Source organism: Leiobunum rupestre, chromosome 1, assembly GCF_980474605.1.
Source record: "Leiobunum rupestre chromosome 1, qqLeiRupe1.1.hap1, whole genome shotgun sequence".
Taxonomy (NCBI): domain Eukaryota; kingdom Metazoa; phylum Arthropoda; class Arachnida; order Opiliones; family Sclerosomatidae; genus Leiobunum; species Leiobunum rupestre.
The window spans coordinates 97,672,525-97,688,079 of NC_143384.1; the positions used below are offsets into that span (position 1 = coordinate 97,672,525).

Here is a 15,555-nt window from a genome sequence, read left to right on the forward strand (position 1 = left end):
ATTACCCCCATCTTGTTGTGCTTGGTCCCCCGGCTATACGGACTTCGAAAGTTTCACTTGCTTCCCCCATCTCGTCAGGCCTGTACCCCCGGCTATAGGGCCCCCAAGAATTTACCAATTACCCCCATCTTGTTGGGCTTGGTCTCCCGGCTATACGGGCCCCGAAAGTTCCACTGCTTAACCCATCTCGTCAGGCCTGGGCCCCCGGTTATAGGGCCCCCAAAAATTTACCAATTACCCCCATCTTGTTGGGCTTGGTCTCCCAGCTATACGGGCCCCGAAAGTTCCACTGCTTAACCCATCTCGTCAGGCCTGGGCCCACGGTTATAGGGCCCCCAAAAATTTACCAGTTACCCCCATCTTGTTGGGCTTGGTCCCCCGGCTATACGGGCCCCGAAAGTTTTACAAGCTTCCCCCATTTTGTAGGGCCTGGGGCCCCGGTTACAGGGGCCCCAAAAATTTACTAATTACCCCCAACTCGTTGGGCCCGGACCCCAGGGTACTTATTTCATTAACTACATGACGTGTTTATAAAACCATAGGTTAATATCCGTAACTATTAATTTATAGTTAAAACGAAACACTAATACACTAATAAACTTAGTGATCTTCGTACACAACACGAATAATGAAGGTTTTCCCCACCGTGTTTCTTTGTCTCTTTCATTAAATACTTTTAAATAAATTAGTCGCTTTTATTTAATTACCAGATAAAAAGCGGTCGTTGATCGATTGACTTTCAACTCAAACAGGGGGACCGATATTTTTTGTTCAGCCAGTGTCAAAAAAGGCAGCACTGACTGCAGTCGCGTTAAGGGGGGAAGGAATTAATCCCCCGGCGCGGAAGATGCGGGGGGGGATGGAACGAATCCCCCTCCTTTTCGTAATTCGTTTAATCCTGTCAGACGCAGCGAAAGCTTAATTACTGACCAAGGCCTAATGAGTCAGCCTTTACTGAATTTAATTATAGACAATGCACCCTCCTTTTCGACCCCTATACTCCGTTCTTCGTCTACCCCCATTTCGTACTATCCACAGAATGACTCAAGTTAGTTGTCTTTGTATTCATATCTTATCCAAAAGTGTTCGATTCAACTAGGAGATGCTGGCAAGGGGTCTTGATTTTTAATAATAATGTTTATTTTATTTATTTTGTTTAAATGTAGCGATGAAGCAAAAATTGTTATTAATGCGACTTAACTATATATTGTTTTTAATCTTAGTTTTAAAAAGGGTACAAAAGTATTTGTTTGATACGTTGTAGTTGGCTGGCTGAGGTTCATGATTTCAAAATAATTTTGATTTTATTTATTTTACTTAAATGTAGCGATGAGGCAAAAATTGTTTTTATGGCGACTTAACTATATATTATTTTTTATCTTAGTTTTAAAAAGGGTACAAAAGTATTTGTTTGATACGTTGTAGCATAAGTCTAAAATATTGTTCCATAAGTTTGTCACTTTGAGGAACATTTTACTGAGAGCTAGTAACGGAGTGACGTCATCACCAGACGAAAATCTCCTCTTAGCGAGGCGCTGTCAAGGGCTACGTGTGACGCAGGAGCAAGCCGACGCAAAACGTCGACGAAGACCGTAATGCAATCTGTCTTGTGAATAGCTCTCAGTAAAACTTTTGCATGTGAAGAATAGGAAGTGTCACATTTATGTAAAAATATTATACACTTATGGTTGTAGTTGGGTGACTGAGGTTCATGATTTAAAAATAATTTTTATTTTATTTATTTTACTAAGAACCCATGATTTTACTTAAATGTAGCGATGAGGCAAAAATGTTTTATCTTCGTCTTAAAAAAGGGATCAAAAGTATTTTTTTGATGCGTTGAGATATTTTAAAAATTATTTTTATACTATTTTATTTTATTTAAATGTAGCGATGAGGCAAAAATTGTTATTAATGCGACTTAACTATATATTGTTTTTAATCTTAGTTTATAAAGGGTACAAAAGTATTTGTTTGATACGTTGTAGTTGGCTGGTTTTTACCTCTCCTCGGAGGGGTATTACAATCACCGTGTCTGTGGGTGTGTTGTGTCTGTCTGGGCTGCGAACGCTATCGCATTTTCGGAGCAAAGTGTAATCGCTGCGTACGCAGTTTCTTATAATTAGGGAAAAGGTTTTTCCAAAAGCGTCCTCTTTTTGTCATTGGGTGTATTATAATTTTCTTTTGCGAATTGCGATTGTACGTGAAGAATCTTCGACGTTTGGGACGGACCGAGGGTTACGGTAAACGTCTCAACGTCAAAATGGCAGGATTTCCACCAAATGTTCACGGTATACGTCATGGTATCATTTTGCGATCGCATCGGGCGGTTTCGAACCCGAGCCCTCCTGCATGACAGGCGAGTGTTCAACCACAGAACCACCGATACATGTAACATTTATTTGAAAATTATAAGCTCAGCTAAAGCGGAAGAGTATATTAATAGTTTTTAAAGTCTAAATTTTTTATTGCATATTTCTGTTAATACAATGTTTATTACTGTGGGTATTTAGATTGACTTTTTCTTGATTCCTAAGTATTTTAATTAACTTGTTACTCAGTTGGGTTATTATTATATAATTTCCTATTGGTTATTTTTCTTGTTTGTTGATAATGGGGGGGGGGGGGATAATTCATGTCTACGATTTTATATTTACAATGATTTTTATCGGCTTCGTTGGGTTGCCGTCATGAGCCCACGCAGTTTTTATTAGTGCTTTCACTTATAGTTTTGGTTTTCGCTTTAACTTTTGTTTTTTCATATAAATTTGATTTTTTAAGACCTATAATACAATGGGTTGGTTTTTCTCTGTGAAATAGTTTCTTGCACGTATATTTTACGTTTTTTGAGCGTTCTAATAATTTTAAAGTTTGTATTTTCTATTTCTCATTTTGTTGCTTTGATAATTTAATAACGTTTTGGGTCTAAAGTTGGTTTTTTGTTCTATTGATGTTGAAAATTTGTTTAATGCAATAACATTTGTAATTTTTATAATTAAAATAAAAAATAATCTACTGGTTGGGATAGCACCGGGATATCATTTTTTTGGAGGACGCTTTTGATTGCGAAATATCATTGAGTACCGTGTCCAGTAGTTAATACACCCAATGGCAAATTATTCCGAGGAGAGGTATATTTTGGCAAGCTTGCCAACTTGCATTTATTTTACTTAAATGTAGCGATGAGGCAAAAATGTTTTAATCTTCGTTTTAAAAAAGGGATCAAAAGTATTAGTTTGATACGTTGTAGTTGGCTGACCGAGGTTCATGATTTAAAAATAATTTTTATTTTATATAAATGTAACGATGAGACCAAAATGGTTTTAAGTTCGACTTAACATTATATATATATTTGTTGTAATGATTTATAATAAAAAGTACTGCTACTTCGTGGAATTTAAAAAATGATTTTATTAAAATAAAATGATTGGGAGCATTAATCAGAATATGGTAGCGGCTGACGAAGGACTACGGTCCGTAAGCTCCCAATCATTTTATTTTAATAAAATCATTTTTTAAATTCCATGAAGTAGCAGTACTTTTTATTATAAATCATTACAACAAATTGAAATAGAACCATGGAACAAAATTTTAAAATTCAAAATTATATATATATATTTTTATCATAGTTTTAAAAAGAGAACAAAAGTATCGGTTTGATACGTTATAGTTGGATGGCTGGCTGGCTTGCTTGTTGACCGGCAATAATTTGAATTCCAATTTGATCACGATAATTTAAATAATAATGTCAAGCAATAACACTTCCAACCGTGTACGTTGCATTACGTAATAACACCATTAGTGTAACACCAAAGTACCGGGACAAATTGAACACGAGCCTAACTAATCCTCGGTTGATTAATCCTGAAATAAAAATACAATTAATTGCTGAATATTAGAGACTCATTTTCGCCTACTAACGGCGCTAGGTCTAATTACAATAATCAATCCCCTGTTGGTAGGCTGCCACAGCGACCACCGCGGCTTTAATTTAGGCTTAGACGTTCTCCGTAACCTCGTAACCGCGGCGAAACTAGGCTAGCGGGTTGACAAGGCTTAAACTTTCGGGTCACAAGTTGGGGGTGAGACGCGGTAGATTTCTTATTCTTTTTGACAATTAATCAACGATGAAAACCTTTTTACACCGGTTCCGTCAATGCGCGTTAGGACTAATATTTCATTTTTTTACTTTTTCCTCTATTTTAGTCCCCCCCCCCCCCTTTCACTTCCCCTTTTTTTGTTCCAAAATATTTAGCGCGCGCCGCCGATTCTGATACGAGGTGGCGCTAGTTGTAGTTGGTCTTTCCGTCCCCCACTCTTATATCATTCGGCTTATTTCGCGCTTGAACGGATCGGACGCTAGGTGGCGTTTTCCCCCAGATTAAAAATGAGATAAATCTACCTCTACCGCCCTCTATCGGCGCGTTTCCCCAACGGTTTTTTGGGCGAACGCTAAAATATCGAAGTCAAGGCTTATGATATTTTTATACATTTTTCATGTATTTTAAGGGATACTTTTTGGTCTTCGCGCAGAAATATAAAAACAATGAAAAATAAAAGTAATTGTTTTGTTGGAACCTTTCCAACTTTGTCCGGTTGCTTTGGGAAAAAAAGCGTTTCAAATTATAGTGATTGCAGCTTCCCCTACACTCTTCTTTTATTTTATTTTACTGGGGCCTTTCATTTTATTTCCCTCTAAGAAATAAAACTAAAGCTACGAGCAAAACGTTACTTCGCCCCTGTTTTATAATAATTTATTAGTATGCCCTTTTGGTTTTTATTTAGTATGCTTGACTGACTCCACTCGTGAAATATTGCACTCGAGTTTCACCATTTTACTCTTTTAGTAATTCGTTTTGTCCAGGGTGGGAATATCGTCTATTATTAGCAAGTGCTAATTATTTTTAGTTTTTTTGCTGGAATTCTTTCTCTCTTTCATTTTGCTGCTTGAAACATAAACCGTGTTTCTCTACTTCGATCGTTTAACATTATCGATTTGAAATTATCGTTAGGTCACCAAAAATTATTTTCTTATAGGCTAGATCATTTTAATTATTATTAAATTGTTTTTTTCTACTTCGATCGTTAAGAGTTATCGATTTGAAATTATCGTTAGGTCACCAAAAATTATTTTCTTATAGGCTAGATCATTTTAATTATTATTAAATTGTTTTTTCTACTTCGATCGTTAAGAGTTATCGATTGAAAATTATCGTTAGATCACCAAAAATTATTTACTTATAGGCTAGATTATATTAATTATTATTAAATTGTTTTTCTACTTTGATCGTTAAAAGTTATCGATTGATAATTATAGTTAGATCACCAAAAATAATTTTCTTATAGGCTAGATCATTTTAATTTTTATTAAATGGTTTTTCTTCTTCGATCGTTAAGAGTTATCAATTTGAAAATCATCGTTAGATCACCCAAAATTATTACCTTATAGCCAAGATTATTTTAATTATTATTAAATTGTTTTTTTCTACTTCGATCGTTAAGAGTTATCGATTTTAAATTATCATTAGATCACCAAAGATTATTTACTTATAGATTATTTTATTTTTATTTCATTTTTTTTATTAATTGTTTTTCAACTCGGATCGTTAAACGTTATCGATTGAAATTATAGTTAGCTAACACAAAATATTTATATAGTTTATTTTAATTATAACTTGTTTTTCTACTTCGATCGTTAAGTGTTTTCAATTGAAAATTATCGTTAGATCACCAAGAATCTTTTTATTATAGGTTTATAGGTTATTTTAATTAATTTAATTATAATTTATTTTCTTTTAATTACAATCAAAGTAGAAGCATGGTGATTTCAATGAAGTTTACTTCTAAAAGATAATAAGGTTAATACTTTATTTATCCGTTTTACAATATTTAGCAAAAAAGAAAATGACATTAAAATAGATTATCTATATAGATCGCCAACGAAGCTCCCGGAGGAAACGTGCTCAAAATGGAAGAAGCGTTACCCCGTTGCACGGCTATCGCTGAGTAGCGATTCTAAATTTATCGATACCCTTTTTAACGACAGATATTTAAAGTTAACCTATTGAAATTAAAGTAGAAACTGAATTTCTTTTACAATTATAATTTACTAAGTGGTTCCCCTTGTTTTTGATTATATCAACATTGAAAAGCTTATTTCTTAATTTTAGTTAATTTAAGAATAATATACGCTTTCCTGTTCGTTAATTTAGAAAAAATTGCTCTGATAATTAATAACATTCTTCTCATAAAAACTAATATTTTCTTCTTGGTTTTAAGTTAACTATCTCAACATTGAAAAAAAATTATTATTATTATTATTATGTTTATTAAAATACAAACATTAATAAAGAAATTATTCTTGTAAATAACTCCGATAATTAATCGAATAAATTATTCTTGGAGTAAACGAAAAAAAATTCGGAGATATTAATCGATTGTTTACTCTTTCCGTTGACAGATGGCGACACCGTGTCGGCAAAGAAGCGGATTTGTCGTTCCTGCGGCTTCCTTTCTTCTCCCCTCTCGGCAGCAGCAACGACGGACGGTCGCGGCCGTGAATTGTCTTCTTCGGTAGCCGACGTCTGACGATCGAGGCAAGGTTTATCTCAGCTCGCCGCCGCGACGAACTACGGACGCATTTTGGATTTATTTCGCTCGCCATTCCCCCCCGAAAGTCGGAGAATCCCCAAAAGTGGTACGAGTTTATTTTTCCAAGCCTGGATTATCTACCGACGGTATCCAAAACAATGCGCGTTGAGATTTAACTTCAGTTTCGACGATTCAAAGTCGCAGGTGTCGGAATAATCGTAGTCTCGACTCTCCGGGGCTAGCCCTTAGCGAGTCCCCGCCGCCGCGCAGGGGAAGGCAAAAAATACAACACGAATTTCTAAAACCGAGGCTTAGCGCGTCTCTTCGGCATTTTACCTGATTGGCGGCCCCTTCGTACGCCAGACTACTGGGGAAAATAATCCCGTATCCAGCCGCCTTCGCGACGCCTCGTTCGAAAATATTTTGCGTCGAAATCGGCCCTGTGTGCTACGAAACTTGTTTTTATGATACGTTCAACGTCAAATACTTAAACGACGCCAGTACGGTGGACTTCGACAGTAACTCGAACTACTAAAAGGTATGTTTCTATTTATTTCACATTTATTTGAGCGTATTTACTCGTTACAATGTGAGAAATGTTCGGGCCAAAATTTCGCGTCCGCCAAGGCTTAACCGTTGAATTTTTCATGGGTTTTGTTTTTTGAAAGAACGCGGTTTTTGCCCGTTTGATGATAGTTTTCAAAAATACCGAAGACGTTCGTTGACTTTCGCCCCTAAGTCGCTCGAGGCAATATCAATGAGGTTAAATAAGTTAAATAAATTTTAACGCTCGATTTATTTAAGAAAATTGTCAAATTTTTTAATCGTTTCAAAAATGGGACCATCGTCTTGATCAAATTTATCAGTTAGGACTAGGCCTAACGAATCTTTTCGGGGTCCTTAAACTCAGTCGGCGTAAAGAAAAGTTGCGCTCAGAATCGATTTTTTCCAGTCGAGCTTTGCTCCCTTTTAGCTCTACAACTGCGCCTATTTCTATTTTATCGTTTTAACACCCAATTTTTTTTTCAAAAAGAACTTTGTCCGTTCCTACCAGTACTTCTAGAGTCGTAAAAATGTGTCGTACGACTTTGATGACCTTTTCATAATCACGTTTAGTCGGCGATTACCGTCGCGATATTAAACACGTACACTCGATAATTAAAAGGTATTTAGGGGGATATATAAATATGGTATCGTTGATTTCGTGTTACCTCTATTTGATTCCCACCCCTCTAGACCTGTCGGGTTTCTAAGAAATTGATCTACTTTCCTTCTTTTGCTTTTGTTTATTCTGGGCCTGCCTAACTTTTATAACTGTCAAGGTTTTTCCTGCTACTTTTTGCGCCTATCTCCCTCCACGCCTTGATATTCAGTCATTTTGACGGTTTTCACTTTATATAATATATATACCGATATCTTTTTTCTGCTTTTTCCCATATTCTTAACAATCGATATTACATATTCATATTTTCCTACGCCAAAAAAAACACAGCAACCCATACCCTGCAGATATAGATATAGTTTTCCTTATTCTGAATATTTAAGACACACCAAAATAAAAGTAGGGCTAGGTTAAAGTTATTATGACTGTTTTATTTGTATCTGGGTTTTTTATTTTCAGTTGTGGGTCATAAATTTGCTATTTTTGTTGCAACGATTATATTTAATATTTATGGAAATATGTGGGTACTACCATAAATAACAAAATAACGTAATTTTTTCCTAATTGGCAAACTTATGGTTATTATGTTACTTATGGTACTACCTACGTAGTCTTGATGGATTTCGTATTAAATTAATTCAGTTAATTCGTAAGGTTAGGTCGTTTGATTCATAATTGTTTCTTGGGAACGTTTAGCTTCCTTAAGTTTTATTATCTACTTAGGAAGTTGGTTTTCATATGAATTATGACAGTTGTTTGATATTTTCCTTGTAAAATTAATATTACTAGTTTATTTTTAAAACACCACTAGGAGATATATTTTTTGTAATAATTAAATAACGTTGCCACAATACCTAGAAATTTGGGTATGGGTCCAAATTTTGTCTGGGAATTTTGAAAATTAGTCAAAAAATCAAGGAAATATCAGAATTTTATAATATATTGGCTTAAAATTAAAAAAATTGGTCACTAAATAAGTTGGAACTTGAAACTGCCAACCTTGTAATATTATGGAACCAATTTAGTTTAAATGTCAAATCAAGAAATATGTTCTAATGAAATGTTATATTTGAAAATCAAAATCAAATTACCAAGATTATAGAAAAATTCTCATATTTAAAAAAATACTTAAAATTCAGTATTGATAAATTCACACGATTATAGGAATTACATAATTGTAATAATAATGAAATTACATTTTACAAAAGACTGTATTTAAAGTGTAGCAGAAGTTTCGATATTTACAACAGATTTAAATTAATATTTAAACATTTTATGCAAATTAAATTAGTCCATTTAATATTTGTGCTTTGGTTAAACTATTGACACAGTTTCGAAGAAACTTCTTAGTGATATTTAGTCACTAAACAAGACATGATGTAATTATTACGCTGAAATAAGCAAAATCCCTCTATGCTAATGATACAGCTAGTAATCTTGTAACTTAACTAGTGACATACGTGTCCTTAAGGTATTAGTTTATTTGGTCTTTTGTTCTACATCTACTTTTGTTCTTCGTAATCGTTAGCAAATTGAGGTCGCAGTGTTGATGATTTCGCTCGTAATTCTTAATTCAAAAGAGTCGCCTTAATTCGGGCTTGGAAACGCGCGTTCTTTTAGTAATTATAATTGTTTTTCTGGCGTTTCTCGGTGTCATGACTCATAATTCAGGGGCTAATTTCGGCGCCCGGAATTGTCCTTTTTTGTGGGTACCTTCGCACTAGTCTTCAAATTGAATTAAGTCACTTCAGATATATTTAAAATTGAATTAAGTCACTTCAGATATATTTAAAATTGAATTAAGTCACTTCAGATATATTTAAAATTGAATTAAGTCACTTCAAAATATATTTAAAATTGAATTAAGTCACTTCAGATATATTTAAAATTGAATTAAGTCACTTCAAAATATATTTAAAATTGAATTAAGTCACTTCAAAATATATTTAAAATTGAATTAAGTCACTTCAAAATATATTTAAAATTGAATTAAGTCACTTCAAAATATATTTAAAATTGAATTAAGTCACTTCAAAATATATTTAAAATTGAATTAAGTCACTTCAAAATATATTTAAAATTGAATTAAGTCACTTCAAAATATATTTAAAATTGAATTAAGTCACTTCAAAATATATTTAAAATTGAATTAAGTCACTTCAAAATATATTTAAAATTGAATTAAGTCACTTCAAAATATATTTAAAATTGAATTAAGTCACTTCAAAATATATTTAAAATTGAATTAAGTCACTTCAAAATATATTTAAAATTGAATTAAGTCACTTCAAAATATATTTAAAATTGAATTAAGTCACTTCAAAATATATTTAAAATTGAATTAAGTCACTTCAAAATATATTTAAAATTGAATTAAGTCACTTCAAAATATATTTAAAATTGAATTAAGTCACTTCAAAATATATTTAAAATTGAATTAAGTCACTTCAAAATATATTTAAAATTGAATTAAGTCACTTCAAAATATATTTAAAATTGAATTAAGTCACTTCAAAATATATTTAAAATTTAATTAACTTCAAAATATATTTAAAATTTAATTAACTTCAAAATATATTGAAAATTTAATTAACTTCAAAATATATTGAAAATTTAATTAACTTCAAAATATATTGAAAATTTAATTAACTTCAAAATATATTGAAAATTTAATTAACTTCAAAATATATTGAAAATTTAATTAACTTCAAAATATATTGAAAATTTAATTAACTTCAAAATATATTGAAAATTTAATTAACTTCAAAATATATTGAAAATTTAATTAACTTCAAAATATATTGAAAATTTAATTAACTTCAAAATATATTGAAAATTTAATTAACTTCAAAATATATTGAAAATTTAATTAACTTCAAAATATATTGAAAATTTAATTAACTTCAAAATATATTGAAAATTTAATTAACTTCAAAATATATTGAAAATTTAATTAACTTCAAAATATATTGAAAATTTAATTAACTTCAAAATATATTGAAAATTTAATTAACTTCAAAATATATTGAAAATTTAATTAACTTCAAAATATATTGAAAATTTAATTAACTTCAAAATATATTGAAAATTTAATTAACTTCAAAATATATTGAAAATTTAATTAACTTCAAAATATATTGAAAATTTAATTAACTTCAAAATATATTGAAAATTTAATTAACTTCAAAATATATTGAAAATTTAATTAACTTCAAAATATATTGAAAATTTAATTAACTTCAAAATATATTGAAAATTTAATTAACTTCAAAATATATTGAAAATTTAATTAACTTCAAAATATATTGAAAATTTAATTAACTTCAAAATATATTGAAAATTTAATTAACTTCAAAATATATTGAAAATTTAATTAACTTCAAAATATATTGAAAATTTAATTAACTTCAAAATATATTGAAAATTTAATTAACTTCAAAATATATTGAAAATTTAATTAACTTCAAAATATATATATATATTTTAAAATATTAAACTTTAAAAATATTTAAATCGGCAAACAAATTTTTATAAAATCAGTTTTTATATTAAACCTTAAATACAGTGATTTAAATAAATTATCTAAAAAAAACATTTAAATAAGGCAACAATTTTTTTGAAATACCAGTTTTTATTGAACTTAAAATTGTGATTTAAATAAATTTAAAAATGATTTACTTTAAATCCAGATTTAAATGAAATTAATTTAAGTCAGCCAACTTTAAACTATTAAATTTTCAAAATTTGGTTGCTATTTTTAAAATATTAGATTTTCATTGAATTTAAAATTGTGATTTAACTAAATTTAAAAATAACTTACTTTAAATCCAGATTTAAATAAATTTGAAAATAACTTATTTAACAGATTTAAATGGAAATTAACTTAAGTCAGCCAACTTTAAATTATTAAGTTTTCAAAATTTGGTATCTTTTTTATATGTTTTTAAAATATTAGATTTTCATTGAACTTAAAATTGTTATTGAAATAAATTTCAAAATAATTTACTTCAAATTCAGATTTAAAACTATTAAACTGCAAAAAAACTTAACGTACCTGGGCGTAACTACTTTTATGTCGATAAAAAACCGACTATTTCGTAAAATCGTGTTCTAATTTATTCCAATTAAATATAAATTGATTTAACACTTGCAAACTCGAACAATAACGAAATGTTAGCGCGACTGGCAGGGCAGGGTAAAAAAATGTCTGCGGTTCTCAATCAATCAAACAAAGCTGCTCCCTTTTGTGTTCAAGAAATAATAGTAAGGCTCATTTATTAATGAAAAATAATAACGGGGGGGGGGGGGTGTCGCTGCACTTAATAATATAAGAATGCCTAATATCAAACCGGTTACAATGGAACGAAGAACATTTTTGCTTGTTATAATACGAAAGTAAGGAAATACTTGGGTTATTCCCCCCCCCCCCCGCGCAGTCGTTTCAATTCCCCCCCTCCCCCCTTAGCGCGAGCATCGGAAAGACAATGGCCTCTTTTTAAGATTCCCCCTCCACAAAGAGACCTCGATCGATGGCCCGCAATGTCCCCCTTGGCTCTTCCTAGTTTTTAATCCAACGCCACCTCCTGTTCCCGCGAACCCTTTCGTACCGTTACAGGGTGATTGGATTATACCAAGACTCTTAGCTAGCACCCCACCCTTACTCCACAACTTCGATTAAATATTACAAGCTTGCCGTACTCCCCACGATAACTGAACGCTTTCATTGTTTTGGTTTAAATTAGGGTTTTGAAATCCATTTGGTTTTAAGCTATTTAAATTGCTTGATTTGTCTAGAATGTTGTGAGTTTTATGTTATTCGATGGATCACTTAATTGAATATTTCTGGGGTATTTTAAATTTATTAGGTTTATATTATTTTTGGGTAGAAATTCTTGAAAATATTCAACTTAGTCTTATTTAAGTCTATATTAAAATGAGGGTAAAAATGTCGACCCACCCAGCAGAATTTTATTGGTACACCCTGGCCAATTTGGGAATTGTTTTGTACACCCTGGCTAATTTGGGAATTGTTTTTGTACACCCTGGACAATTTGGGAATTGTTTTTGTACACCCTGGACAATTTGGGAATTGTTTTTGTACACCCTGGACAATTTGGGAATTGTTTTTGTACACCCTGGACAATTTGGGAATTGTTTTTGTACACCCTGGACAATTTGGGAATTGTTTTTGTACACCCTGGACAATTTGGGAATTGTTTTTGTACACCCTGGACAATTTGGGAATTGTTTTTGTACACCCTGGACAATTTGGGAATTGTTTTTGTACACCCTGGACAATTTGGGAATTGTTTTTGTACACCCTGGACAATTTGGGAATTGTTTTTGTACACCCTGGACAATTTGGGAATTGTTTTTGTACACCCTGGACAATTTGGGAATTGTTTTTGTACACCCTGGCCAATTTGGGAATTGTTTTTGTACACCCTGGCCAATTTGGGAATTGTTTTTGTACACCCTGGACAATTTGGGAATTGTTTTTGTACACCCTGGACAATTTGGGAATTGTTTTTGTACACCCTGGCTAATTTGGGAATTGTTTTTGTACACCCTGGCCAATTTGGGAATTGTTTTTGTACACCCTGGCCAATTTGGGAATTGTTTTTGTACACCCTGGCCAATTTGGGAATTGTTTTTGTACACCCTGGACAATTTGGGAATTGTTTTTGTACACCCTGGACAATTTGGGAATTGTTTTTGTACACCCTGGACAATTTGGGAATTGTTTTTGTACACCCTGGACAATTTGGGAATTGTTTTTGTACACCCTGGACAATTTGGGCATTGTTTTTGTACACCCTGGACAATTTGGGAATTGTTTTTGTACACCCTGGCCAATTTGGGAATTGTTTTTGTACACCCTGGACAATTTGGGAATTGTTTTTGTACACCCTGGCCAATTTGGGAATTGTTTTGTACACCCTGGACAATTTGTGATTTTTATCTAATAAAACATCTTTCGGGATACTATCCGAAAACCCTGTACAGTAATTTGCTTAACGTCTGCTACCTTAATCGGTAACGTATACGGCCTGTACAATAGGCATTATTTATAACATAGCTTGCTCCCCTCCCTCGTCGATCCTGATGTATGATTGATAGATCGTAATGGGTGCGAAAGGGGAGAGTAATTTTGGCCCCCCACGCTTTTGGTCGATGGGAAACACCCCTTTTATACCCCCCCAACCCTCCATGCGTTCTGAAAGGAGGGTATTGCAACCGGTATTTTAGCTCGAACTACCTTTCTTTAGTTACTTTCTTGGTGGCGGCGATCGCTTTGGGTGGAGCAGCTAAGCTATCCGCGCGGATTTCTTTTCGTGCATTATATTTTTTCTGGTCAAGACGCTTCTGGAATAACCGCGTGTGGGAGAAGGGTGGGGGCTATATCGGTGTTTTTTTGGGAGGGGTGTAAGTAGCTTTTTTTTCGGGGTTTCTTGGTCCCGATTCCTGAAAAATTTCCCATTTTGAGAATTTTCGGAAATTTGATTCTAAAGGTAATTTCGGAAGTACCGTTCTGATTTTGGGATTTTAGAGAGCGATTTTTTATGATGATTTTTAGTTTTTGGTTTATTTTGAGATTTTGGGATTTTCAAAAGGAAATCTCGGTTTTTGAGATTTTGGGATTTCCAAAGTGAAATCTTGGTTTTTGAGATTTTGGGATTTCCAAAGTGAAATCTTGGTTTTTGAGATTTTGGGATTTCCAAAGTGAAATCTTGGTTTTTGAGATTTTGGGATTTCCAAAGTGAAATCTTGGTTTTTGAGATTTTGGGATTTCCAAAGTGAAATCTTGGTTTTTGAGATTTTGGGATTTCCAAAGTGAAATCTTGGTTTTTGAGATTTTGGGATTTCCAAAGTGAAAAAAAAGTTGAAATTTAACTATTTTTATGAAAAATACCGCATTGAATATATTCTTGACATTTAATATATTTTCCAAAAAGCGAGTTTCAATACCCTCACCGCCATCTATCGGATTTAAAATTAACTATTATAATGGTACTTGTCACAACAAAGGGAAGCGTAAACTGACGTCATAGGTCACCGAGGTCACTCTGAAGTATGACGTCAAAGGACCACCCTCGTGTGTTAGATTTTGTTGAAACTTTCTTATTAGGGTAACCATGGCGACTTGTAGCAATTGCTAGGTTTTAAACCAGGGTTGGCACTTGCATTTTTTAATAAAAATCAAATCAATCGATTTTTTTAATTTATTGATTGTTATACAATTAATGACTCTTTTCCTGTATAATTATAATCTTAATTAAATTTAATTACTAATTAATATTTTAGTTTCGTCAGATTTATATATTTTAATTTTTGCCAATTTTTATTCCACCATTGAAATACATTGTATGATTTAAATCAAAGATTTTTTAAAATATTACGTGATTTAAATTGGCCAACACTGTTTTAAAGCGCAATATTTCTTCAGAAAATTTTAAATTGTACTCTAACCTTGGTAATAAAACTAATTTCGAATCTGAATAATCCATAATAAATAACAGGATTCAAAAATATCCCTGAACAAATATGGTCATAACGATCGCTTATTAAGTTGGAAGCCTTTCAGTATTTTGTTTGATCAGAATACGGGGAGACAGATAACCATTTTGAGGAAGTCAACACACCTTTATTTAACAATAAATAGGTTTGTCATCAAATCGTATCAAAACCGATAGAAATGGCGCTATTGTTATTGCGATTCCAACGATTGTCGAGGAAAGGGGGGGGGTAAGAATAAATTATATTTTAATCAATAAGACCACGAGTTTATATTTAGCCGGGTG

The 15,555-nt window shown here is 32.2% G+C and overlaps 1 long non-coding RNA gene across 1 annotated transcript in view; it reads left to right on the top strand.

The window, feature by feature from the left end:
• LOC149969079 (uncharacterized) overlaps positions 1 to 15,555 on the top strand; it is a 162,732-nt gene that overhangs the window by 96,316 nt on the left and 50,861 nt on the right. Inside the window, exon 2 of the long non-coding RNA XR_016472773.1 lies at positions 6,461 to 7,129. This is a non-coding gene — a long non-coding RNA (uncharacterized LOC149969079). The remainder of the gene's footprint in view (positions 1 to 6,460; positions 7,130 to 15,555) is intronic.